Raw genomic sequence first — 27,533 nt, 5'->3', positions numbered from 1 at the left:
CGTCTGTGAAATGGATCGCTTTTGAAACTCTTTTGCTTCGAAATGTCCAACCTCCAAGGCCAAACAACTTCCTATGAAATGCATTGCTTATCTAATTCTTGGCAACAAATTAATGTTGGATTCAAGTAATTTTTCTTCAGTTTAGCATAAACAGTTTTAAGTTTCCTTTAAGATTTAATGTGTGGTTTGGGTGTAAAAATTATTTAATTAAGCCCATGATTATCAGACACCTAAAATTTCCAAATCCCTAAGCTAAAAGTTTAATTGCAAAATTTATCTTCAAAGCCAAGATACTAAAACCCTACCAAATACCTTAGTTACTTGTTACAAACGCTGTGCCCCTTAAGATACCGAGGATTTAATACAGCAACACATTTTAATTGTAAATCAACTATACTACGTATGTCAAGCTTAAGAACTATTCACTGGGTGCAGTAAATGACGCCAGTCAAGAACGAGCACTGATGAAATTACCTGGAAATTCATGGATACTCTAGAGGAGTGGTTCTCAACCTGGGAGGCGCACCCCCCTAGGGGGGCGTCAGCAATGTGCAGGGGAGGCGCGAGCCCTAGGGAAAAATGAATAAAAAAATTCTAATTAGATTCGTTATTCTCTCAACAAGAGTGAGGAACTAATATTCAGAATTTTACGAAAAAATGCAAAGGTATCGCCTTATAACGTTACTTTCCAATAGTCTACTACCCTAGTTAGGCTCGTGGAGCTTACAATGTTTTATAATTATTGACCTCCCTCCCTGTCCCTCGAAACCCCTTCTTTTTCTCATTTTTTTTTTTTCAAGTCTGGGAGGGAATTTTACTCAATATGCAAGGGGGGCGCGGAAGGAAGGACAGACTCTTAGAGGGGGCGTGGTCATGTAAAGGTTGAGAACCACTGCAGTAGAGTCTAGACCTTAACAGAAAACCAAAAATGCTAACGCGAAGGATGTTTAGGTACCAAGTGTAATTAAGGTCGAAAAAGGAAAAATACATAGTGCCACGTCTTTAGGTTAATGACTAATCCAAGTAATTTTTGTTGCACTTGCCAAATTGTCTTTCCTTTTGAAAAATAGTCACTAGTTTCAAGAGCTCCGAGATTAGGAGTAAATACACAGCCATTTTGGTTCAAATGTGCAACCAGTACAAAGGAAAATGGAACCCATGAAAGCAAGCGATATTGAAAAATTATTTTACAAGTTTACTAAATAAATAAGAATTAGAAATATAGTTAGGCATAAAAGAATTAACTCTTCTATAACTATTTCTTTGCATACGAATCAAATATTTACCTTTTAATATAAAAGCCGTTTTATAACCACATTCCATGTTTCACATCCTATCGTAATTTCAAGTCAACATCTTGAAATTTTAACATGCTTCAGGTTGATGCATTAAACAGCAAAGAAAATAATTTTCAGCAACATATGGAAAGCACGAGAAATGAAAAACCTTTACAAAAATATCTTAAATAATTTTTTTATGGTATTCAAAGCTTCGCCATATCTCAGTTTTTGTGCTTCCACAAAAAAATCAGCACCCTCGTTTGGTTGTTAGAACTTCCTGGAGTGCTGGATTCATTTAAGAAACTTTAAACTAAGTTATTATTCAGATTTTAAGTTTCGTGATTTACTCAAAATCTTCACCAAAACGTCGGCTCCCTCTCATCCCCAACATTTTTAAAGGTTATCAAAATGTTATAAAGTAAAATTCCTTTACAGTGCCTCGTTCCCCAAAACCAAGCAGTAAATGTTTAGTTCAAGAACACTTACTAGAACAAGTTCTTTCAACCAATTTTGTGGTAACTGGCTTTCAAGTTATATAAAAGTCATTTTAGCGGTGCACCCAAACAAACTAATTTGCAATAAAGACCTAAAGGTTTTACGTTACTTAGTTCATTTTGACTGGTATGTGTATCCTACAGTGTAATCACAATTTATGAGCATCCTACAGAGTTAGTTTGTTTGTTTGTATGGTGTTTTTACGTAGCATGGAACCAGTGGTTATTCAGCAACGGGACCAACGGCTTTACGTGACTTCCGAACCACGTCGAGAGTGAACTTCTATCACCAGAAATACACATCTCTCACTCATCAATGGAATGGCCGAGAATCGACATCCTACAGTGTAACCACAATGTTGTTTTTGGCGGCACTTCTGCAAAGTTTACCAGCAGTTTTATTCTGCTTAAAAAATTAGCATTCCTACGAGTGCAAAATTTTTCAGTCTAACAAACTCCGATGACAACTACAGCTAAGAATTATTCGCGGATTGTGTAACGCTCTTTACACTAATTATGACGTTTTATAAACTGCAATGGTCTTCAACCAGCATTAATGACGTTACAAATGAGTTACACAGTAGTTACCATTTAACAGACTGCCTACTATTAACTGAATGTCTACATTAAAGTTACACGCCAACAATTTTTAATTGGTTAGAGGGAAATCTCGTCTATTTAAAGTGTTCATATCTTAAGTACTGTCTGGTATTGCTATGCATAAATATTAAAATTTTTTTCTTATGTTTCGTAAAGAATCCTATTTGAACTACATCACAGACAATGACTATTTCGGCCTCCTGTAATAGGATTCGCGTCCTTATCGTAAGCTTAAGCCCGCCCCTAAGCTCACTCGTGTTCCGTATTGTATCATTTATACTTTGGTATTAATGTTATTTCGTGTCTCTTGCTACGATGTTATCTTAATAAACTATACTAGACCAATCTAATAATTATCGACCTACATCCAGGATATTTACCAGTGCAAGTAAATAATAGCAGTCAACTCAATTGGAAAATTTTGTCCTTGCCAATAAAAGTGGAATGCTACAAGGCAAATACGCCACCCGATTTATTTGTGACTATATTCATGGGGCAATTTCTAGCACATTCAAATAACTAAACGAGAACTAATTCTAGTCAGGGTACAAATTGCATTTTTTTCGCAGTTATCAAGGCGTTTGCTGAAAAAGTTGATAAACTCAAATTCAACTAGGAAGGAATAATGATAATTCGACAATTACGACAGAAAATACACCTGTTTTAAAACTCTGATCCTAGATTTGTTTTATTGAATTTTAAGTGGATGTGAAACAAAGGCGGTGGAAGATTCTGGAATCCCTGAAGGTTTCTAAGTTACCGGATTAATATCTCCCAACTCAGAAACTTGTATGCTTAAAAATGCTATACACATCTTAAATGGAAAAGGATTCCAACCAAAATCATTTATTACCATTATTCAACTATATATTGGCTGTGTATACACATTCAACCTTTTCAGTTATTTACGCTCAGTTTATTAGCATCACTTAACCATAATATTTTAATATGAAATTTCATTTAGATTGCTCAAGGAAAACACACTTGTCAAGAGAACGAACCCTCGGATAATAGCTTGTAAAAATTTTCAAACGCTGAACTTGAATATAGCCGATAATTGAGGTCCAGTAGTTCTCGAATTAGGCAGCCATGAATGAAGTTCAACAAAACTTTTAAAATCTGTCCATTTTTACTATTGGTAATACACTCACAGGTATACATAATTTTGACGTCTGGTTGAACTTAAGTCTGTCACTCTGGCATCCAAATTTTGAAGTAAAATGGTTCAAAGCAAACTTTGACAAATTTGCTCAACATGTGACTGAAGCAAACTTTCCAGCTGATTTCTCCATTACCATTATTCCATCCTGTGAAAAAAGATTGAATTACTGAATTTGGTAAGTAACTCGCAAAACGTCTACAAAAAAATTACTCAAAATATATTTCTTATTAGGGTGCAGTGTCTCTTATGACTTACCCCGAACCCACCTCAGGGACAAAACTTCAAGTATCCTATGGTTTACCATGAAACATCTTAAGTTTTCTTTGTTAATTTTTTCAGTTTTTTTCCTCACATACGTTCATCCTACACTCTTAAATTTTCCTTCTCCAGGAGAAAAACCTTACAACACCCTAAATCATATAACTCAACGCCATTTTCTTTAGAACATTTTGATTTAAACCTAGTGTTCAAGAGATCTACTAATCAAAAAGAAAACTAAGAGGTTCTAAAATAAATGAAACTAGGTTTGATTGCCAAACAATTCATTTATTATCCTACGCAGTAAAGTACTATACTCTTGTTTTTTTCCATCTGTCCACCAGCGTGAGGTGTTTGCGTGTGGTAACACTGCGTCCCGGGCTTTAGATAGTTACATTCAGCTTACATTCAACAATAATAATAACCTTATTTCGAATATTAACGGTGTAATTCGCATACTGTAAATTATTAAAACTTTTCAGTTGCAAATGTACACCCAGATATCCTTTTATTTACCTAAAACTTACACAGAGCAACTATTTAAAGCCCGGGACGCAGTGTTACCTTGCGAAAATATCACAGGCGGATGGACAGATGGAAAAAAAAACAGTATAGGTAAACAGTCAAATTACCTATACTAGTACTACTAATAACATGAATTCAGTCTAATTTGGAATGCTAAATTTAAAAGCGTTTCTACTTCCGAGAAAAGTTTCACTTCACTTAAGTCCAAAGATAATTATTATATGCTAATAAAACACTAGTGTCCACTCAATATTTGGGTGGTTTAAGCATAGGTTTAAAACTTCATGATATTCAGGATATCGAACGTTTAAATGCAGTAGCACTTCAATAGAAACTAAGAACTTATATTGAGGATCAAGTATAACAACCAAATTAATGCGAATACTAATGACGTTAAGATATGTGTATTCTACACCCAAACGTGAAACCAATAATTGTGTCCAACATTGAAAACTCTTTACGATTACCGCTATAATAATTATTTTGCACTTAAGAATTATTCTAAATTTTTAAGATCTTTAAGAAAACGGAGGCTATATCATTTTTACACTGATACATTCTAAGTCAACTATAACGGTAGGAATTAGAAGTGAAAATATTTGCAAAAGTAAATGCCCCTATATCCATACCGGTTTAAAATTGGAAAATAATTCTTCCCTTAAACATATCTGTCACATTCGCCGATGCCACAGTAATTTTAGGTATATAACTACCTCATAATTGGCCACAGAAATACAAGCCCCCATGTGCTACCATGATTTACAGCCTTAACAGAACTCAACAACCACCTTGCTGTTGAAACGGATTAAGAAAAATGAAACCTACTATCGTTTCCAGAGGCCGTGTAATAGTGTTTTTCCCAAATATCTAACAAACCGGCTTATGAATTTCCATGAAACTACAGCAATGAATGTTTCAAACATTGACCTAATTTTTGGTGGTACAATGAATTGACAGATGTGCTTAATTAAGCCGTTTACTCTTAGAAAAAAGAGGAACTTCTTCCCCTCCTTCAGAACGTTTCGAAGAAGTGGTACTTAATGACGTAACTGTGACGCAGAGGTTCCCCCAACCCTCCTTCGGTGTTTACACCTATGGCTATCCTAGTACTCCGCCCCCCCCCCCCTTTTCTTCTTGCCTTCTTTCCTTCATTCCCATTGTTATTAGGCTACCGAGTAAATCCCTGTTAGGAAAGACTGTGTACTGCACATATAAAATGAGCCGGAAGAGCAATAAAATGTTTTATGGTGGTAGATAATGATTAGATGGTTAACACAAATTATCGACCATAATAGAAGAGGTTTAAAACAGGGGTGTGGAATCTCACTGAGAGATATTCTACTCGGACTCCTACAAATTTTAGATTTGCGACTAAAAAAAAATAAAATAAAATAAAATAAAATAAAAACATTAGTATAAATAGAAAACAATTTTTTTCCTTGAGAGAGTTTTATATTTGGAATGATGTTATTGGGGCAAGACTGGAGCAGGATTCAGAAATAATTTCACCGACTTCGACTCCTACCTCGAGCCATTTTAGTACATCCAAGGTAATCATCGGCAGCAGTTGTAGTAGTAGCTCTGAACTATTTCATATAGATTCGACTTTAGTCATGGCAAATATGTTGCTTTGTCCTCGCCATTGCAAAACTACAATTGCGCTGAAACTCTTCACCATTTACAACAGAGAGAAAGAAAGAAACCGCCTGAAAATTAGTATAATTCGGTAAGAAAAGTATGACTTTAATAAGTACATGATATATTGCAATATACTGCTAGCCTATTATATATATACTATATATATCTATATATATATTATATATATATATATATATACATATATATATATATATATATATATATATATATATATATATATATATTTGTTTATTTAATTTTTTTTTTCCTACAGGCCATGTGAACGAGTTGCTGATGCTATGGGGAAAATTCATTTTTATGCTTCCCTGCGAAAAATAAAACCGGCGACTACAATGGAGAAATGAATTCAGAGATATTTATTCGGTGGCTAACATCACAGCTCCTGCCGTCGCTTGAGGATCCTTCGGTACTGGTGCTAGACAACGCCCCATACCATAGCCAATTGACAGGAGATAGCCGATGCCCAACAACAGCTACAAAAAAGGAGGATTTGGTTAACTGGCTCAGGTCTCGAAAAATACAGTATCCAGCTCACGCAACACGCCCTAAGCTTCTAAAGATATGCAGGGGCAACCAGTTTACATTGTGGATAATATAATCCGTGAATGGGGCCATGAAGTGGTTCGCTTTCCCCCCCCCTGCCCATCCTGAGCTCAACGCCATCGAGCAGGTGTGCGAAACGACAGGTGCGCTCCTCGTTGCAGCGGTTTACCCGTGCTGATCTCTTTGCCAGGCTTGAAGAGGCCAGGCTTGCTGTAACAGGGGAGACGTGGGCTGGCGCTGTCAGGAGATCAAGATATTTTGAAGATGATTACTGGCTTTCAGATAATATTCAAGACAGTATAGATCCGGTCATCATCAACATTGATAGTGACGAGGAAAACGATCTTTTCCTTGAGACTGATGATGAGTCAAATGTATAAGTGTTCATTTCTTAGTTTTTATTTTTTTTTTTTTTCATCCCTCATATATCTATGCTTTCCAGCAATTGGTGATAACATTATTTTGGAAAAGCAAAGCTAATGAATACTTTGATACGAGTATATCAGCTTGGCATGTAGACAATGTCAATGTTTTTCTCAAAGTAAGGTTGATTGGTTCATTAATTGAAGTCTGGTATAATTCCAGTGACAAAGTCGCAATGATATTTGTCACATACCTTTTAAGTAACAAAAATACGTACTGGTACTTATAACGTAAATAAATATATAAAACTATAGGTTGAAATATAATAAATCTTGTGTATGTATGAACACACACACACACACACATATATATATATATATATATATATATATATATATATATATATATATATATATATATATATATATATATATATATATCTATATATATATATATATATATATATATATATTATATATATATATATATATATATATATATATATATATATATATATATATATATATATATGAATGATTTCAAAATTTATCAAAAGGCCGATGTCAATGCCCTTATATGAAACATCTTTTAGAAGTCTACCTTTTAAGGAATTCAAGCTACTCTCTCTGGTGAAATTGATATGTTAAATTATAACAAACAATGCTCTCTGTCATTTTCTTCCTGGCTATTGATGTATCGAGTAACCTGTGTTGTATGGAAGAATGAGTCCCACGGCTTAACCTAAAGAAAACTATATTTCTATTGCTTTACCAACACTCGCTTGAAGTGCGAAGTGTAGGGTTAGCATGGCTTCTTTCGTCTCCTGTCATAAGTCTCATTCTTGATATTCAATGTAAGTGAGTGGATAAGATATAAAAGGCTGGTCTTGTGTTTGGGTAAAGTCTAAAGTCACGAATCACATTACCAGGTATGCTGAACTTTTACTGACAAAGAATTTCGTATTGCTTGGGGTAGGTCATATGACAATTATCTATGGAGTTAAACAGGCGTTTAACAATTCGGGGGATGGGAGGTAAAGGGGAAGAAACGTTATACCAACGTCACTGAGGGACGTCATCACTTTTGCGAATGTGTGGGTGGCTAAGACTGGCTTTAGCCTCATTTTCTTAAGTAAAAAAGTTAATGAAACGTAATTGGCAATGCACAGTATTTCCCAAAATTAAGCCATTGGATGAAGCGCTCCCTGCTTTGATATCATGGAAATCCATCAGTTATTTTAGGAGTTATTTAAAAAAAACACTATTACACGGCCTCTGGAAACGTTAGTAGCTATGACCGATTGTTCACTTTTCTTAATTTCACTCATTATCTTCAAACATTAAGTATTCAAGCTTTTCATGACAAATTGTGGCAAGAAAATTTCTTTATTCCCTAAAAATCTTAGGACTAACCCTTACTAACAATATTCTAATTTGAGTCTCAGTACAAATTTCTTATATTTGAATTTAATATTAAAGCTAAAGATCTTTTAATTATAACACGTTATATCTAACAAAGTTAACTCCAGACAGCTAGATAAAAATATTACGGCATTTAGTAATATTTTAAGCTTAAGTCTCTTAATGCATTTCTGCTAGATGTTTTAAATTATGCAAATCCTACATCACTGTCATTTTAGTTTATTAGTGGAGGCCATCTTATTGCCGTTCATTCTGTAACCACCCATTTGTTCATATTTATAGCTCCGTGTAGAACTGGATTACATACGAAAACTACATAAATTATATTGGCCTTTTGCAAGCACGGGCTCTTGATGTTACGAACAGCCATTAAGGATGTTTGTTTGTTTGTATGGTGTTTTTACGTTGCATGGAACCAGTGGTTATACAGCAACGGGACCAACAGCTTTACGTGACTTCCGAACCACATCGAGAGAACTTCAATCACCAGAAATACACATCTCTCACACCTCAGTGGAAGGCCCGAGAATCGAACTCGCGGCCACTGAGGTGGCAGGCTAAGACCATACCAATCACGCCACTGAGGCGCTAGCCATTAAGGATGGACACCCTAAAATTAATGTATTTTTTGTGCTACTGTCACATGGACGTCACGAAGTAGTCAAATACCACCTAAAATAAACCTAAATCTAAAATCCCACTTAATTTAGCGTCCTCCTTACCTTGCTGAATAAGATATCCTCGTTCTTCCTGAACTCAACTTCTTCCATGTGTTGGGTCGCCTTTGAAGTATACTCCAAAAGTTATACAATTTCAAAATATGCAGCACTCTAGACTACCGCAGTGCAACATTACCTCTTGCCAGAACATACCGAGCTTGCCAAGAATCTTTAAATATGCGGATAAGGCGCGAAGCCCCATTTCGCCACAGCATTACTGTAACCCTTGTTAATTCCTCACCTTAAGAAAAGCGACCCCAATATTTTCCACCTGAAGAAAAGCGACCCCAGCGTGTGTTGGGGTAGTTTATCTTCAGGCTTATCAAACCTTGTTGACCTGCATGAAATTAAGACCAGCATTTATGTTAATTTCCCGTTGTTGACTTAATTTAGGTAAAATCTTTATTATTTCAGTCGAGTTGAAGTTTTTCATTTATAACAATTGCTGCAGGAAACTTGAATCTAATTTAAAATATCTACAGGATTGCAAGCTTCATTCACCTAGGCTTTTCTAATTGCCAAAATATTCAACTCCTCCTTTTTGGCTGAAAATCGAGGAAAAGCAACCGAAGCTTCGATATTCTAAAAAAAACTTGTTCCACATATTAACAGAAGTAGCTCTCAACTCAACCCCCCTCCCAACCCCATTCCTTTTGGAAGCTTTTCATAATACGTTGGGGCTAGGTAAAACTCCTTTAAATTTACAGTCAATTGTTCTTCAAATGTCCGAATTGTTCTTCGACTCAACTAAAATTTCGTCAAAATTGTTCCTTTCAGCCGCACTTTAACCTAAAATTCTTAGTTAAGTGTTCTTCAGCGCACTAAAATTTATAGTAAATTGTTCTTCAGCGCACAAAAATTTATAGTAAATTGTTCTTCAGCGCACTAAAATTTACCGTCAATTGTTCTTCAGCGCACTAAAATTTAGTCAATTGTTCTTCAGCGCACTAAAATTTACCGTCAATTGTTCTTCAGCGCACTAAAATTTATAGTAAATTGTTCTTCAGCGCACTAAAATATACAGTCAATTGTTCTTCAGCTCACTAAAATTTACAGTCAATTGTTCTTCAGAGCACTAAAATATACAGTCAATTGTTCTTCAGCTCACTAAAATTTACCGTCAATTGTTCTTTCAGCGCAAAACTAAAATAAGTAAATTGTTCTTCAGCGCACTAAAATATACAGTCAATTGTTCTTCAGCTCACTAAAATTTACAGTCAATTGTTCTTCAGAGCACTAAAATTTACAGTCATTGTTCTTCAGCGCACTAAAATTTACAGTCAATTGTTCTTCAGCGCACTAAAATTTACAGTCAATTGTTCTTCAGAGCACTAAAATTTACAGTCATTGTTCTTCAGCGCACTAAAATTTACAGTCAATTGTTCTTCAGAGCACTAAAATTTACAGTCAATTGTTCTTCAGCGCACTAAAATTTATCGTCAATTGTTCTTCAGCGCACTAAAATTTATAGTAAATTGTTCTTCAGCGCACTAAAATTTACCGTCAATTGTTCTTCAGAGCACTAAAATTTACAGTCAATTGTTCTTCAGAGCACTAAAATTTACAGTCATTGTTCTTCAGCGCACTAAAATTTACCGTCAATTGTTCTTCAGAGCACTAAAATTTACAGTCAATTGTTCTTCAGAGCACTAAAATTTACAGTCATTGTTCTTCAGCGCACTAAAATTTACAGTCAATTGTTCTTCAGAGCACTAAAATTTACAGTCAATTGTTCTTCAGCGCACTAAAATTTACCGTTAATTGTTCTTCAGCGGCAACCAAAAATTTATTAGTACAATTGTTCTTCCCAGCGGGGGGCCAACTAAAATTTTACAGTCAATTGTTCTTCAGAGCACTAAAATTTACAGTCAATTGTTCTTCAGCGCACTAAAATTTACCGTCAATTGTTCTTCAGCGCACTAAAATTTATAGTAAATTGTTCTTCAGCGCACTAAAATTTACAGTCAATTGTTCTTCAGAGCACTAAAATTTACAGTCAATTGTTCTTCAGCGCACTAAAATTTACCGTCAATTGTTCTTCAGAGCACTAAAATAAAATTTACAGTCAAATTGTTTCTTCAGCGCACCTAAAAATGTACAAGTCAAAATGTTTCAGCGCACTAAAATTTCCGTCAATTGTTCTTCAGCGCACTACAAATTACCGTCCAATTGTTCTTCAGCGCAACTAAAATTTAAACCGTTCAATTGTTCTCAGCGCACTAAAAATTGACAGTTCCAATGTTCTTAAGCCGCACTAAAATTACGGCAAAATGTTCTTTCAGTCCGCCAACTAAAAGTTACGTTCAATTGTTCTTCAGGCACTAAAATTTACCGTCAAAATGTTTTCTTTCAGCGCACTAAAAAATTTATAGTACAATTGTTCTTAGCGCACTAAAATTACAGTCCAAGTTCTTCAGAGCACTAAAATTTACAGTCATTGTTCTTCAGCGCAATAAAATTTACCGTCAATTGTTCTTCAGCGCACTAAAATTTACAAGGTTTCAATTGTTCTTCAGCTCACTAAAATTTACAAGTCATTGTTCTTCAGCGCACTAAAATTACAGTCAATGTTCTTCAGCGCAAAAACTTTAAAATTTTAGTAAATTGTTCTTCAGCGCACTAAAATTTCAGTCAAATTGTTCTTCAGCACTAAAATAAATACAGTCATGTGTTCAGGCACTAAAATTTACGTCTTGTTCTTCAGCTCACTAACAAAAGTTCATGTTCTTCAGCCACTATACAGTCAATTGTTCTTAGCTTGCACTAAAATTTACAGTCAATTGTTTTTCTTCAGCGCTTATAAAATTAGTCTTGTTCTTCAGTCGCATCAAAATTTTACAGTAACGTTTTGTTCTTCAGCAAAATTTACAGAATTTGTTCTCACGCACTATTGCGCGTCAATTTTTTCTTCAGAGCACTAAAAATTTACCATCATTGCTTTTCAGCGCACAAAATTTTAAGTTTGTTCTTCAACCGCAATTTTCTAAAATACAGCAATTGTCATCTCACTAAAGGAGAATTTGTAAGGAGTTAGGATTCAACCGGAAGAAAACTACAGTTTTAAATAGCGTCCCAAAATTACCCTCAGACCCATAAAAAAAATTAGGACTCATCAATATATCAACCAAACAGCACAAAGTAAATTAATGAAGTCCAATGTAGAAACTATAATTCTACTTCATAAGCCTTCTACGGTGGTGTCATTAATCATTATTTTGTTTTAATCTCTTGTTACAACTCGTTTATTCATAGCCTAAGTTTACACGACACTTCCACAGTTAGTAATTATTACAAACCAAAAGTCATCACTAAGTTAGTTCAAGAATGGTTACTTTAAAAAATTACAGGGGGCTTAAATTACATTAGATTCTTGTCGTTGGGGGATTTTGCTTTTAAAACAGCCGTTAAGGATAGGCTTAACAAGACGCCACACAAGTTGAGTTACACCGTAAAATATTTATGAAATAAATATCAGTTTGAAAGCTAACCTTAATTACCTTTTGTTCTCGTCTTGTTGCATAAATTATCCGTTAGTACACTCTGTTTCTTAAATGAATATCTTCAAGGTTACGACAAAAACATGTTTTGTTATTTCGCCTTTTTGTAAAATAGCTCCAGAACTTTCTCATTCCTAAAGAAAACTAGAATTCTTCAATGTCAGTAAAAATTAAAATTCCATTTTGTGGTCTTCATTCAATACCCTGAAATTGGCTGTTCCACTTAATATTCAACCTTTAAAGCTAAGTTTAAAGTCGATTTAGTCTGCAATATTGAACAAATGGCCCCTTTGTATCGCTTACTAAAAGTGAAAAGGGACCCTTTAAACTAAACATTGTAAAGTTGTTTTTGTTCAAAATTACCTTAATATGGGTTGGAACAACGAAAAATGATATTGTAATGATACAATTAAGTTTGTTCATATTTACCTGGCAGATATATATATAGCTGTATTTTTCCGAATCCGACAGAAATTTAAACACTTACGACACACGCAGTGGGAGTCAGGTGGTTAGTACCCATTCCCGCCGCTGGGAGGCGGGTATCAGGAATCATTCCCATTTTCTATTCATAATTTTTATTTCCACTGTCCCCTGAGGGGAGGTGGGTGGGTACTTGATTATATATATCTGCCAGGTAAGTATGAACAAACTTAATTGTATCATTACAATATCATTTTGTTCATGAAACTTACCTGTCAGATATATATATAGCTGAATCCCACCTTTGGTGGTGGGAGTAGACAGAATAGAAGATTTTAGGAAACATATATATGCAGATAATTGATATCTTGATTCCTTACCTGTTAGCATAGCTGACTTCGTGGTTACTGCCGCGTAAGTCTGCTTGTGCTACTAGAGTTGCCAGCGAGGTTAGAGGGAACCTATATAGCTTGGTTGCCACTCCAGATTGATCTTCAACAGGGGCGAGACCACGACGTGACTAGACCATATTGACCATACCATGAGGGCTAAGAAGTAAAATAAATATATATATAAAAAATATATATCACCACCTGACCCACACCTAGCCAAAGTTAAGGTGTGTTAACTAAGGCTTAAGAGTTAAGAAGTCACCGTTGTCGGCGACTCAACTACTAAATTAAGAGCTCTTCCTAACCATTTTCTACAGGATAGGATGAGTGGTACTTCTTGCCCCCAAGATTGTGTCTGCAGACACGTATGGCCCTAGCGAGCAGCAGATCTCATATGCCATCTTCACATCTCGCAGGGAGTGTGAATTGAACACAGAGTTGCTTCGCTAAAACATGGTACTCAGGATGTTGCTGAGTGCCATGCTCTGTCGAAATGCTTCCGAGGCCGCGCCCTCACCTCGTGAGCATTCAAATCAAAAGATTTCAAATCTTTGTGCAAACACAAAGAAGGAGCTTTTATGAAAGACCTCCTTAACAATAAAGCCAAGGGTGTTCTTCGATATGGGCAAGTCTGGTCTTTTCGGAACACTGCAGATTGTCCGTACGACTTCGACTTTCTTGAGTTTTATGTAGATAAAACTTGAGAGACCTGACAGGGCACAGGACTCTCTCTGGCTCCTGCCCCCTAACTTGTGCCATCCTTGCTTCCAAGCTCCTGGCCCAAGGACAAAACGGGTTTCCATTCTTAGGCCATAACGAAAAGCTTAGAGAGCACACCGCCTTGTGTTCTCTAAAGCCAAAACTTGTGACGATGGCTTAAAATCTCACTGACCCTCTTTGTCGTATCTAGGGTGGTTAGAAAATTGCCTTCCTGATCACATGCAAGAAGTTAACAGGTAGGAGATGTTCGAATGCTTTGACATCAAGAACTTCAGACTATGTCTAAGTTCCATCTTGAAAGCTTCGATCTGGACATGCACAGTCAGTCCGTCTGTACTAACGTCAGGTGACCGACCAGTTTACCAGTCAGACGAATCAAGGACAGCAAGGCTGTACCCTGAAGACCATAAGGCACTATTCTTCGCTGAAGGATGAGTGTCTGGACTGCCTGGGCGATTCAAGCTAAGCAAACCTTGGGGGGTGTATCAACGCAACCCAACGTCGTTAGCGAATCAACTCCTGAGCCACTCCTGACTCGAGCTTCTGGTGCCAGGAGAAAGGAGCGAGGAGCAAAAAGGCGATTCAGTCCCGAAGGACGAATGCCTGACAGTCCAACCTGGTCTCATGTTAAACGATCATCGGGGGTGTATAAACGCAACCGACTTCGTCAACAAGAAACTCAGGGCTACTATATGTCTCCTGATCTCGCACGAGTGTCTGACTCCGAGAAAACAGGTGAGACAAAAAGTAGATGGTGAGCGAGTTTCGAGATTTCACAGAACTCAAAGATCGTGAAGGGCTTTGTTGTTTGACAGAAGCAAATCTCTGAGCCCAAAGGCCGTCAACAACATATTTGCGTATTCTTTAATAGTTGTGACTGCCAGCTTATCCCATTCTTCAAACGGAAAGGGAAGACTGCAATCTTATGCTGTCAACATTTCGATAGTCTGAACGTAGTCAGACTCAGAGCGGAGAGGTTATAGGTACCTTTCGTGTTAAAGGAGACCGACTCTCTCGGAAAAGGTCCTTGGAAGGACGTGACCTCTGTGAATCTAGGGTCTTGAAGGCCAACATGGGGCGATTAGCGTCATTGTCGCTCCCTGTGATGATATAAATCATCTTATTACATTTCCTAAGAGATTGAAAAAGGGGAAAAGAGACTAAACATCCATCCCCGTTCAATATCATAAGGATGGCGTTTAATGTTACCGCTCCCGGATCGAGAATAAGGGAGCAGAGAAGAAGAAGCCTCTTCGTCCTCAACCTAGCGAAGAGATGAATGAAAGGACGTCCCTGAAGTCTCCACAACTCTCAACATACTTCTAAAGAAAGATTCCACTCGGAAGTCAGTAGTTGCTGCCTTCGATCGAGACGATTCGAACGGACTTTTGCAATCCTGTAACGAACCTCTAGACTCTAGAGGATCGTTCCATTCTACGCCTGTTGTTATAATAGGCTCTTTCTCGTAAACCCGAACCGGGACCGAGAGAAGATACTTCCTAAGATATGAGAGAGCTGTGGAAGATCAGAGTTGATATGGACCATGGTTCCAAAAACTCGTTTCGAGGACTGGAGGGACGACTGAATTGCTTCCACTTCTTTCAGATTATGATCCAGGACATCTGAAACCCTCTCCAGATGTCCGGCACCTTCTTTCTATCACCTCAAGAGATACTTAACGCACCGAGAGATGTTCAGAATCATTCCTAGATCTTTAATAAAATTTCAGTTTCCCGGTAGGAAAAAACTGTAGAGGTCTGAATTGCAGTCTATTCAGGGAAACAAACTTCTTTAGGAAGGAAATGGTCCCCAGCAAGCTCATCCATTCCCTCACACAGTATGTTTACTTCCCTAATAAGGCTGCGCTTTGCCTAAGCAAGAGAGCATATAATAGTGCAATGTTGTGGTAGACTCGTAGTCCTATACCGTGCGGTAACGAGCACCGAAAGGAGTAAGATATCTCTGTAGAACATATTAAGGCCAAACGAATGCAATGTTTATTCATTCATGTAAGAAATCCCCTCAATCTTAGGCTAAAGTCCGTGATTGTAGGGCAGAGATACAGTTCGTCAGTCAATCCCGCAGGAGAGAGAGAGACGTAACTGCCAGCACAGAGATACGGTTAGTCAGTCAATCCCGCAGGAGAGAGAGTCTTAAACTACAGCGCATGACAGCGAACGAGTTGGTACTGGCTCGTTTGGACTGGAGGAGAAGACAGTGACAGCAGCAGCTTACGATCGTCCGTCATAGTCGTCTCTTAACTTTATGCCTGGGTTGCCAGCTACCCTATTCTATGAAGAAAAAGGTCCGTTATTTTTAGCATAAAGAGACTCTCAAGCTGGTATATTTAAGCGAAACAGAAAACGCTAAATATATAGATGCGTTTGTGTCGTCAGAACACTACCATACAACGGTAAAAGATAAATCGGAAACTCCTGGAAGGCTGCAGGGAGTAACGATTAAATGTCCTTAAAATGGACCATAGACCTCTCGGTTGCCATCCGAAGAGGTAACTACAGCAAGCGTATATGACTTGAACCAACCAGAAATAAAATAACGCAAGGCAAAATATGAAATTATATCACAATAAAGTTTGTTCATACTTACCTGGCAGACATATATATAGCTGAATTCGGAAATACAGCTACATACATATCTGACAGGCAAGTTTCATGAACAAAACTTAGGAGAATCGAAGCAGTCAGCTCAAGCTTCTTATGTTATTGGACATAAGGGTTCATTGACGTAGTCTACAAGTCTATTTCTTGTACGAGTCTGCGAATGACGAATGAGAGCTCTTCCGAATCTTGTCAATAAGAGCTTATTCGCTTACGCAATATCAAGTTAATGAGATGTTTGTCAATGAGAACTAACCCATTTACGGGACAAAGAGATATTTTGTCAATGAGGGGATACCCACTTACTTGACAAAACGATAGTATATTGTCAATGGGGGAAAGTCACTGAATTGACAAAACGTAATCCAGGAAGTCGAGCATTTTATTTTCCGATTCCCGTCTCAAACGAGGAAGGGGCAAGAATCCTGTTAAGAGACTGGGCTTACGTCAGGTAGAACGACGATGTTCAATTCGGCAGCGTAGTCCCGACTAGGAACTAACAAAATCTATCATCTGAAAATGATATTGTTATGATACAATAAAGTTTGTTCATACTTACCTGGCAGATATATATAGCTGTATTTTCTGAAGTCCGACAGAATTTTAAAAACTTCCGACACACGCAGTGGTCGGCCAGGTGGTTAGTACCCATTCCCGCCGCTGGGAGGCGGGTATCAGGAACCATTCCCATTTTCTATTCATAATTTTTATTTCCACTGTCCCCTGAGGGGAGGTGGGTGGGTACTTGATTATATATATCTGCCAGGTAAGTATGAACAAACTTTATTGTATCATAACAATATCATTTTGTTCATGAAACTTACCTGTCAGATATATATATAGCTGAATCCCACCTTTGGAGGTGGGAAGGGACAGAATAGAAGGATTTTGGGAAACAAATGCATGCAGATGATTTACATCTTGGTTCCACCTGTTAGCATAGCTGGCTTCGTGGTTACTGCCACGTAAGTCTGCTTGTGCTACTAGAGTTGCCAGCGAGGTAGAGACCTATATAGCTGGTGCACTCCAGATGATCTGTCAACAGGGGCGAGACCACGACGTGACTAGACCATATTGACCATACCATGAGGGCTAAGAAGTAAAATAAATATATATATATATAAATATATATATCACCACCTGACCAACCTAGCCAAAGTTAAGGTGTGTTAACTAAGGCTTAAGAGTTAAGAAGTCGCCGTTGTCGGCGACTCAACTAAATTAAGAGCTCTTCCTAACCATTTTCTACAGGATAGGATGAGTGGTACTTCTTGCCCCCAAGATTGTGTCTGCAGACACGTATGGCCCTAGCGAGCAGCAGATCTCATATGCCATCTTCACATCTCGCAGGGAGTGTGAAGTGAACACAGAGTTGCTTCGCTAAAACATGGTACTCAGGATGTTGCTGAGTGCCATGCTCTGTTGAAATGCTTCCGAGGCCGCGCCCTCACCTCGTGAGCATTCAGATAAAAGATTTCAAATCTTTGTGCAAACACAATGAAGGAGCATTTTTGAAAGAACTCCTTAACACTAAAGCCAGGCTGTTCTTCGATATGGGCAAGTCTGGTCTTTTTCGGAACACTGCAGATTGCCCGATTGACTTCGACTTTGAGTTTTATGTAGATAAAACTTGAGAGACCCGACAGGGCACAGGACTCTCTCTGGCTCCCGCCCACTAACTTGTGCCATCCTTGCTTCCAAGCTCCTGGCCCACGGACAAAACGGGTTACCATTCTTAGGCCACAACGGAAGGGTTAGAGAGCACACCGCCTTGTGTTCTCTAAAGCCAAAACTTGTGACGATGGCTTAAAATCTCACTAACCCCCTTTGTCGTATCTAGGGTGGTTAGAAGAAGGCCTTCCTGATCACATGCAAGAAGTTAACAGGTAGGAGAGGTTCGAATGCTTTGACATCAAGAACTTCAGACTACGTCTAAGTTCCATATTGAAAGCTTCGATCTGGACATGCACAGTCAGTCCGTCTGTACTAAAGTCAGGTGACCGACCAGTTGACCAGTCAGACGAATCAAGGACAGCAAGGCTGTACCCTGAAGACCATAAGGCACTATTCTTCGCTGAAGGATGAGTGTCTGGACTGCCTGGTCGATTCAATCTAAGCAAACCTTGGGGGTGTATCAACGCAACCCAACGTCGTCAGCGAAGCAACTCCTGACTCGAGCTTCTGGTGCCAGGAGAAAGGAGCGAGGAGCAAAAAGGCGATTCAGTCCCGAAGGAAGAATGCCTGACAGTCCAACCTGGTCTCATGTTACACGATCATCGGGGGTGTATAAACGCAACCGACTTCGTCAACAAGAAACTCAGGGCTACTATATGTCGCCTGATCTCGCACGAGTGTCTGACTCCGAGAAAACAGGTGAGACAAAAAGTAGATGGTGAGCGAGGTTCGAGATTCCACAGAACTCAAAGATCGTGAAGGCTTTGTTGTTTGACAGACGCAAATCTCTGAGCCCAAAGGCCGTCAACAACATATTTGCGTATTCTTTAATAGTTGTGACTGCCAGCTTATCCCATTCTTCAGACGGAAATGGAAGACGGTAATCTTATTCCTGTCAACATCTCGATAGCCTGAACGTAGTCAAGACTCAGAGCGGAGAGGTTATAGGTACCTTTCGAGTTAGAGTAGACCGACTCTCTCGGAAAAGGTCCTTGGAAAGTGAACTAGGAAGTATGTGACCTCTGTGAATCCAGGATCCTGAAGGCCAACATGGGGCGATCAGCGTCATTGTCGCTCCCTGTGACGTCATAAATCCTCTTATTACATTTCCTAAGCGATTGAAAAAAGGGGAAAAGAGACTAAATATCCATCCCCGTTCAATATCATAGGATGGCGTTTAATGGTACCGATCCCGGATCGAGAATAAGGGAGCAGAGAAGAAGAAGCCTCTTCGTCCTCAACATATCGAAGAGAAGAATGAAAGGGCGTCCCTAAAGTCTCCACAACTCTCAACTTACTTCTAAAGAAAGATTCCACTCGGAAGTCAATAGTTGCTGCCGTCGATCGAGACGATTCGTACGGACTTTCGCAATCCGGTAACGAACCTCTAGAGGATCGTTACATTCTACGCCTGTTGTTATAATAGGCTTTCTCGTAAACTCGAACAGGGACCGAGAGAAGATACTTCTTAAGATATGAGAGAGCTGTGGAATATCAGAGTTGATCTGGACCACTGGTTCCCAAAACTCGTTACGAGGACTGGAGGGACTACCGAATCGCTTTTACTTCTTTCAGATTAAGATCCAGGACATCTGAAACCCTATCCAGATGTCGGCACCTTCTTTCTATCACCTCAGGTGATAAACGCACTGAGAGATGTTCAGAATCATTCCTAGATCTTGAATAATATTTCAGTTCCCGGTAGGAAAAAACTGTGGTCTGAATTGCAGTCTATTCGGGGAAACAAACTTCTTCAGGAAGGAAATGGTCCCCAGCAAGCTCATCCATTCCCTCCCCGAGTATGCTTACTTCCCTAATAAGGCTGCGCTTTGCCTAAGCAGGAGAGCATATAAAAGTGCAATGTTGCGGTAGACTCGTAGTTCTATACCGTGCGGTAACGAGCACCGAAAGGATTGAGAGATAACTCTGTTGAACATAGTAAGGCAAAACGAATGCAACGTTTATTCATTCACGTAAGAAATCCCCTCAATCTTAGGCTAAAGTCCGTGATTGTAGGGCAGAGTTACAGTTAGTCAGTCAATCCCGCAGGAGAGACGTAACCGCCAGCACAGAGATACGGTTAGTCAGTCAATCGCGAGAGAGAGACGTAACCTACGGCGCATGACAGCGCCCGATCTGTTACTGGCTCGGTTGGACTGGAAGACAGACACAGCGTGACAGCAGCAGCCAGCAGCTTACGAACGTCGTCTCTTAACTTTATGTCTGGTTTGCCAGCTACCCTATTCTACGAAGAAATAGGTCCGTTATTTTTTGAGCCGAAAGACTCTCAAGCTGGTATATTTAAGCGAAACAGAAAACGCTAAATATATAGATGCGTTTGTGTCGTCAGAACACTACCATACAACGGTAAAAGATAAATCGGAAACTCCTGGAAGGCTGCAGGGAGTAACGATTAAATGTCCTTAAAATAAACAATAGACCTCTCGGTTTGCCATCCGAAGAGGTAACTACAGCAAGCGTATATGACTTGAACCAACCAGAAGTAAAATAACGCAAGGCAAAATATGAAATTATATCACAATAAAGTTTGTTCATACTTACCTGGCAGACATATATATAGCTGAATTCGGAAATACAGCTACATACATATCTGACAGGCAAGTTTCATGAACAAAACTTAGGAGAATCGAAGCAGTCAGCTCAAGCTTCTTATGTTACTGGACATAAGCGTTCATTGACGTAGTCTACAAGTCTATTTCTTGTACGAGTCTGCGAATGACGAATGAGAGCTCTTCCGAATCTTGTCAATAAGAGCTTATTCGCTTACGCAATATCAAGTTAATGAGATGTTTGTCAATGAGAACTAACCCATTTACGGGACAAAGAGATATTTTGTCAATGAGGGGATACCCACTTACTTGACAAAACGAAAGTATATTGTCAATGGGGGAAAGTCACTGAATTGACAAAACTTAATCCAGGGAGTCAAGCATTTAATTTTTTCGATTCCCGTCTCAAACGAGGAAGGGGCAAGAATCCTGTTAAGAGACTGGGCTTACGGCAGGTAGAACGACGATGTTCAATTCGGCAGCGTAGTCCCGACTAGAAACTAACAAAATCTATCATTTGAAAAAACCCTTTCAGATGGGCTAAAAAGCTTGCAAAATTATCCTGGGAAGAGGAAGAAACTCTCCAACCAGCTTCCTCTCCCGTATCACAACTAATGCCTGCTAAAGCTTAAAATTTATTGGCAGTATGGCAAAGGAAGTCCTGTCTTGCGCTTTCCTGAAAAGCGTCCTTTTGATGAGTGCCTTTGCAAGAATCCCACTGAACGTTGCCGAGAGTCCTGACGTGCAGGACATCGAGCCTTACATAACCCGTAACTGCCTTATCGCAAAGTCTTGACTGCGGTAGTGGCAACTTAAATTTATTGGCCGAATGGCAAAGGTTGCGGTAGAGCAAACGAGATCTTCCCTTGAGCTTTTCTTAACTCCATCCACCTATGCGAAAAGCAATATTAATTGACAGAGACCTCTTGAATTCATGAAACCCGATGTCTTTGCTGGCGGGTTTCGAAGAAGAAGTTGTCTGTTCACTTTAAACTTCCTCCGAAGCACTGCCTACTTCACATTCTTTGCAGGTGAGGTAGAAGGTATCACCGGAGGTAGAGGTAAACATTCTTTAGGCCCATATCTGAAACAAGAGCTTGAAGAGTTCAACAGAAACGTTCAGCCAGGCGACACACCTGGCGTGCGCTGGTGCACGCTCGGCGTCCACTGGCGCGCGCTCGGCGTCCACTGGAACGCGCTCGGCGTCCACTGGAGCGCGCTCGGCGTCCACTGGCGGCGCATGACGTGCACCCGCGCGCCTGGAGTCCATCCGAGCGTCCCGGGCGTCCGCTCTCAAAAGCTTCCTGCTACTATGACTTCTTTTACGTATTTCTCGGTGGAAAGACGGACACGAGTTCAGGCGAAGTTCGCCTTCTTACTTCTCACTGAAACGCATAACGAGAGAGAGAGAGGACGTGAAGCGTCCTCTTCTATAAAGCTTCTATTTAGAGGGCGCGAGTCCTTCCGAAAGCTCCAACCCCTGCATGGGGAGGACGCTTCGGAGGACAAGAAGCAATCTTTCAGGATTCGTGCACGCGCACGCACTTTGGCAGTCTGGGGATTTTCATCAGAAACTGCCGAAGGCACGCCAGATCGGTGGGGGTTCCTTGTAACCCTCCTTAGGCTTTCGACATGCTCCCTCCCCGGGTCCTGGGAGTCAAGCAGAGGTCCCGGCCTAGAGGCGAAACGAGGCCGATCTGACGCACCCTCCACTACACAAGGGGTATCACTGCACTTCTGCACTTCACTTTTACTCTCTAAAGCAAGCACTTTCGATTCTAAGATACGAATCGAAAGAGTATCAGAGAAAGGGTAATTCCTCTACAGACACTGCTTAGGGCCCGAAGGCAACACTGCAGGGTTAGGAGTAACAATTACAGAAGTAGCACTTCACAGCAATGAAGGAGAGCGAGCACCTCTCGTAGACATATTCATAGCCCGTAGGCCATACTACAGGGTTAGGCAAAATAAAGTCTACAGGAAGGTTAGAAGTTCACTACCCTGACTTTTGTTACTGATTAATTGCGTACATACGAATCATACGTCTTCCTTACGGAATTAGACATGTTTACTGATTAATTGCGTACATACGAATCATACGTCTTCCTTACGGAATAGACAAAGTCTCACACTCCTTACATGACAAATCTCAACAAAGAAGCAAGACCCATACCCCTCGTACATACCAAGTGCGGATCTACCGAAGCTTTCGGTAGCCACACCCTATCTTTGCAGACAACCCCGTCTGAAACTAGCCTAACTAGATTCAGATATTCTATGCAAAAATGAATCAAATTCAAATCAATTTAAGATAGCGTATGCCTAGCCACAAATCCCACAAATCCAAGTAAATAAATCAAAAGACAATTAGGATACTTAGCGGCAATGAAGTTTCCAAAATCCTAAGACGGAGGTACTGAAAACAGGTGTTTTCAGCACCAGCGACAGAAAAATTATGAATAGAAAATGGGAATGGTTCCTGATACCCGCCTCCCAGCGGCGGGAATGGGTACTAACCACCTGGCCGACCACTGCGTGTGTCGGAAGTTTTTAAAATTCTGTCGGACTTCAGAAAATACAGCTATATATATATCTGACAGGTAAGTTTCATGAACAAAAGCCCTTTCAGATGGGCTAAAAAGCTGGCAAAATTATCCTGGGAAGAGGAAGAAACTCTCCAACCAGCTTCCTCTCCCGTATCACAACTAATGCCTGCTAAAGCTTAAAATTTATTGGCAGTATGGCAAAGGAAGTCCTGTCTTGCGCTTTCCTGAAGAGCGTACTTTTGATGAGTGCCTTTGCAAGAATCCTACTGAACGTTGCCGAGAGTCCTGACGTGCAGGACATCGAGCCTTTATAACCCGTAACTGCCTTATCGCAAAGTCTTGACTGCGGTAGTGGCAACTTAAATTTATTGGCAGAATGGCAAAGCTTGCGGTAGAGCAAACGAGAATTTCCCTTGAGCTTTCCTTAACTCCATCCACCTATGCGAAACGCAATATTAATTGACAGAGACCTCTTGAATTCACGAAACCCGATGTCTTGCTGGGTTTCGAAGAAGAAGTTGTCTGTTCACTTTAAGTTTACTCCGAAGCACTGCCTACTTCACATTCTTTGCAGGTGAGGTAGAAGGTATCATCGAAGGTAGAGGTAAAAATTCTTTAAGCCCAAATCTGAAACAAGAGCTTGAAGAGTTCAACAGAAACGTTCAGCCAGGCGACACACCTGGCGTGCGCTGGCACGCTCGGCGGTCAATGGAGCGCGGCTCGGCGTCCACTGCTCTGACAGCGCTCGGCGTCCACGTGGAGCGCGCTCGGCGGCCACTGGAGCGCGCTCGGCGTCCACTGGAGCGCGCTCAGCGTCCACTGGAGCGCGCTACGGCGTCCACTGGAGCGCGCTCGGCGTCCACTGGAGCGCGCTCGGCGTCCACTGGAGCGCGCTCGGCGTCCACGTGGAGCGCTCGGCTCAGGCGTCACGTCGCGCGCACGCTCGGCGTCATCACTGTCTGGCGCGCGCTTGGCGTGCACCCGCACGCCCCTGGCTTGGGCGTCCGCTCTCAAAAGCTTACTGCTACTATGACTTCTTTTACGTATTTCTCGGTGGAAAGACGGACACGAGTTCAGGCGACGTTCGCCTTCTTACTTCTCACTGAAACGCATAACGAGAGAGAGAGAGGACGTGAAGCGTCCTCTTCTATAAAGCTTCTATTTAGAGGGCGCGAGTCCATCCGAAAGCTCCAACCCCTGCACGGGGAGGACGCTTCGGAGGACGAGAAGCAATCCTTCAGGATTCGTGCACGTGCACGCACTTAGGCAGTCTGGGGATTTTCATCAGAAACTGCCGAAGGCACGCCAGATCGGTGGGGGTTCCTCGTAACCCTCCTTCGGCTTTCGACATGCTCTCTCCCTGGTTCTGGGAGTCAAGCAGAGGTCCCGGCCTAGAGGCGAAACGAGGCCGATCTGACGCACCCTCCACTACACAAGGGGTATCACTGCACTTCTGCACTTCACTTTTACTCTCTAAAGCAAGCACTTTCGATTCTAAGTTACGAATCGAAGGAGTATCAGAGAAAGGGCAATTTCTCTACAGACACTGCTTAGGGCCCGAAGGCAACACTGCAGGGTTAGGAGTAACAATTACAGAAGTAGCACTTCACAGCAATGAAGGAGAGCGAGCATCTCTCGTAGACATATACATAGCCCGTAGGCCATACTACAGGGTTAGGCAAAATAAAGTCTACAGGAAGGTTAGCAGGTTCACTACCCTGACTTTTGTTACTGATTAATTGCTTACATACGAATCATACGTCTTCCTTACGGAATTAGACATGTTTACTGATTAATTGCGTACATACGAATCATACGTCTTCCTTACGGAATAGACAAAGTCTCACACTCCTTACATGACAAATCTCAACAAAGAAGCAAGACCCATACCCCTCGTACATACCAAGTGCGAATCTACCGAAGCTTTCGGTAGCCACACCCTATCTTTGCAGACAACCCCGTCTGAAACTAGCCTAACTAGATTCAGATATTTTATGCAAAAATGAATCAAATTCAAATCAATTTAAGATAGCGTATGCCTAGCCACAAATCCAAGTAAATAAATCAAAAGACAATTAGGATACTTAGCGGCAATGAAGTTTCCAAAATCCTAAGACGGAGGTACTGAAAACATGTGTTTTCAGCACCGGCGACAGAAAAATTATGAATAGAAAATGGGAATGATTCCTGATACCCGCCTCCCAGCGGCGGGAATGGGTACTAACCACCTGACTCCCACTGCGTGTGTCGTAAGTGTTTAAATTTCTGTCGGATTCGGAAAAATACAGCTATATATATATCTGACAGGTAAGTTTCATGAACAAAACTAAATTTAAGATAGTTAACTCTCTTAGCCAATCATGCTGGCCACCTTCAAGAGCCGAGAAAAAAATACATAACAGAACAAAACCATATCAATTAATTTAAATGCAGTTTGCTTAAGACTTACGGATGCATATTTCATAACAGCGTAACTACCAGTTAATCATAAAGGCTCAGGTAAACAGGACCCATCCAGACTAACCTTCTTCCCGAGTATATAACAATTATTGGTAGATCTAGGGTACCTATCAGCGGCGGCCCAGACTAAGAGGTTGCGGTTTTTCTATGCAGTTTTACTTACTGAACAAGAATTTTAAGTAATATTTATTCGGACGACTGTAATTAACCCCCAGGGGCCAGTACTAAACACGGCGAAATACATTGGTCGCCCAAATCCCTAACATCCGCGGTTACGTTTCTCGCAGGGTAATTCAAAGAATAGTTCCACACGAACTGCAAGGAACGTAACCGCGGATACGACAATCACTAGGGATTGGGACGTCCAATGTATTTCGCCGTGTTTAGTACTGGCCCCTGGGGGTTAATTACAGTCGTCCGAATAAATATTACTTTAAATTCTTGTTCAGTAAGTAAAATAACACATGAAAACGTCAATTGCCATAGTCTAGGCCACCGCGGATTGCTACTGTAGAAATACCCAAAGGCCAGTTAACATACTTTTTGCTTAAAAAAAAATCCGTTTCCTTCAGGTGCCACCATATGAAATTACAGACATGTAGTAAGTAGGTACTACAATAAATAATTCGTCAAAATATAGGAAATATTTGGGGATTTAATTTGAAAGAGTATGCCCCAATTAGACAAAGCTCGTCATAGCTCGGACCTAATTGCTGTAGGTAGTTCTTTACAACACGAATATAGGTACTGAAAATTTCCGACTTCACAAATTTCGTTTCATTGTCAAGGTACAGACCTAAAAACTATCCATAACCACAGTATCCTTAAAGGTAACCAACTAACTTGTTTGATAACGTTAAATTACGCTTAGTCAACACTTTAAATAAAAGTATGGACTCTTGAACGTAAATGGTCTTGTCACTAATATTTTGGCCTATGACATGACCATCTTTGGCCTATATACACCAAGATCACTAACGACCGTGAATATTTCTGGAATGCTAAGATACAGGGTATCTTAACAGCACGACCACCAGATTCCTTTCGAAATACATATCTCAACTGATCAATAATTAAAACAGTGGGGGTAAAACTAAAATGAAAATTAAGTATAAATCATACATCCCCAAAACCGACGAGAAAACACGCCTTAACGTTATCAAGACTACTCCTTCGTACACCGTAGCCCTGAAATTAGGCAATACGCTTTCTGGCTTCTTTCAGACAAGTTCTACTTACACCATACAACTTCAGAAAATAATACAATTACCTTAAATTTCGTAAATAAACCTCAGTCGCAACAAAAACGAAGTAATTGTGCTTCGAGCTCTTTTCCAAGCCTTCCGTTGACTCACAAGCATCCGCGTCCTTCTTCTCGAACAAAAAAAGTGGAAATTGTTGGGAATGATAGGCCTAGAGGAGGAACAAGGAATCTGAAGTGGGTTTACGTCACAGGAAACACAACGGCGACATCTAGTCTAGTGAATAAAATGTTGGAACAAATGGATGCCCTCAGTCACTAAGAAAACTTGAATAGGAAGTTTTTTCATAAGGAATGGGTTAATTATAATGATATATACCCAACAAGTACTCTCAAAATATAAATAGA

The 27,533-nt window shown here is 40.0% G+C and overlaps 1 long non-coding RNA gene across 1 annotated transcript; it reads right to left on the bottom strand.

Moving 5' to 3' along the window:
• Window positions 1-312: 312 nt before the first annotated feature.
• Window positions 313-27,330, bottom strand: LOC135208251 (uncharacterized). The gene is made up of 3 exons (XR_010313141.1): window positions 27,195-27,330; window positions 3,526-3,681; window positions 313-569 (listed from the first exon to the last, which is right to left on the bottom strand). It is a non-coding gene; the product is annotated as an uncharacterized LOC135208251 (long non-coding RNA).
• Between the last annotated feature and the right edge of the window lie 203 nt (window positions 27,331-27,533).

Source organism: Macrobrachium nipponense, chromosome 35 (assembly GCF_015104395.2).
Source record: "Macrobrachium nipponense isolate FS-2020 chromosome 35, ASM1510439v2, whole genome shotgun sequence".
Lineage (NCBI taxonomy): Eukaryota > Metazoa > Arthropoda > Malacostraca > Decapoda > Palaemonidae > Macrobrachium > Macrobrachium nipponense.
The sequence above is the reverse complement of the archived record's forward strand: the minus strand, read 5'-3'. Positions and strand labels throughout refer to the sequence as shown.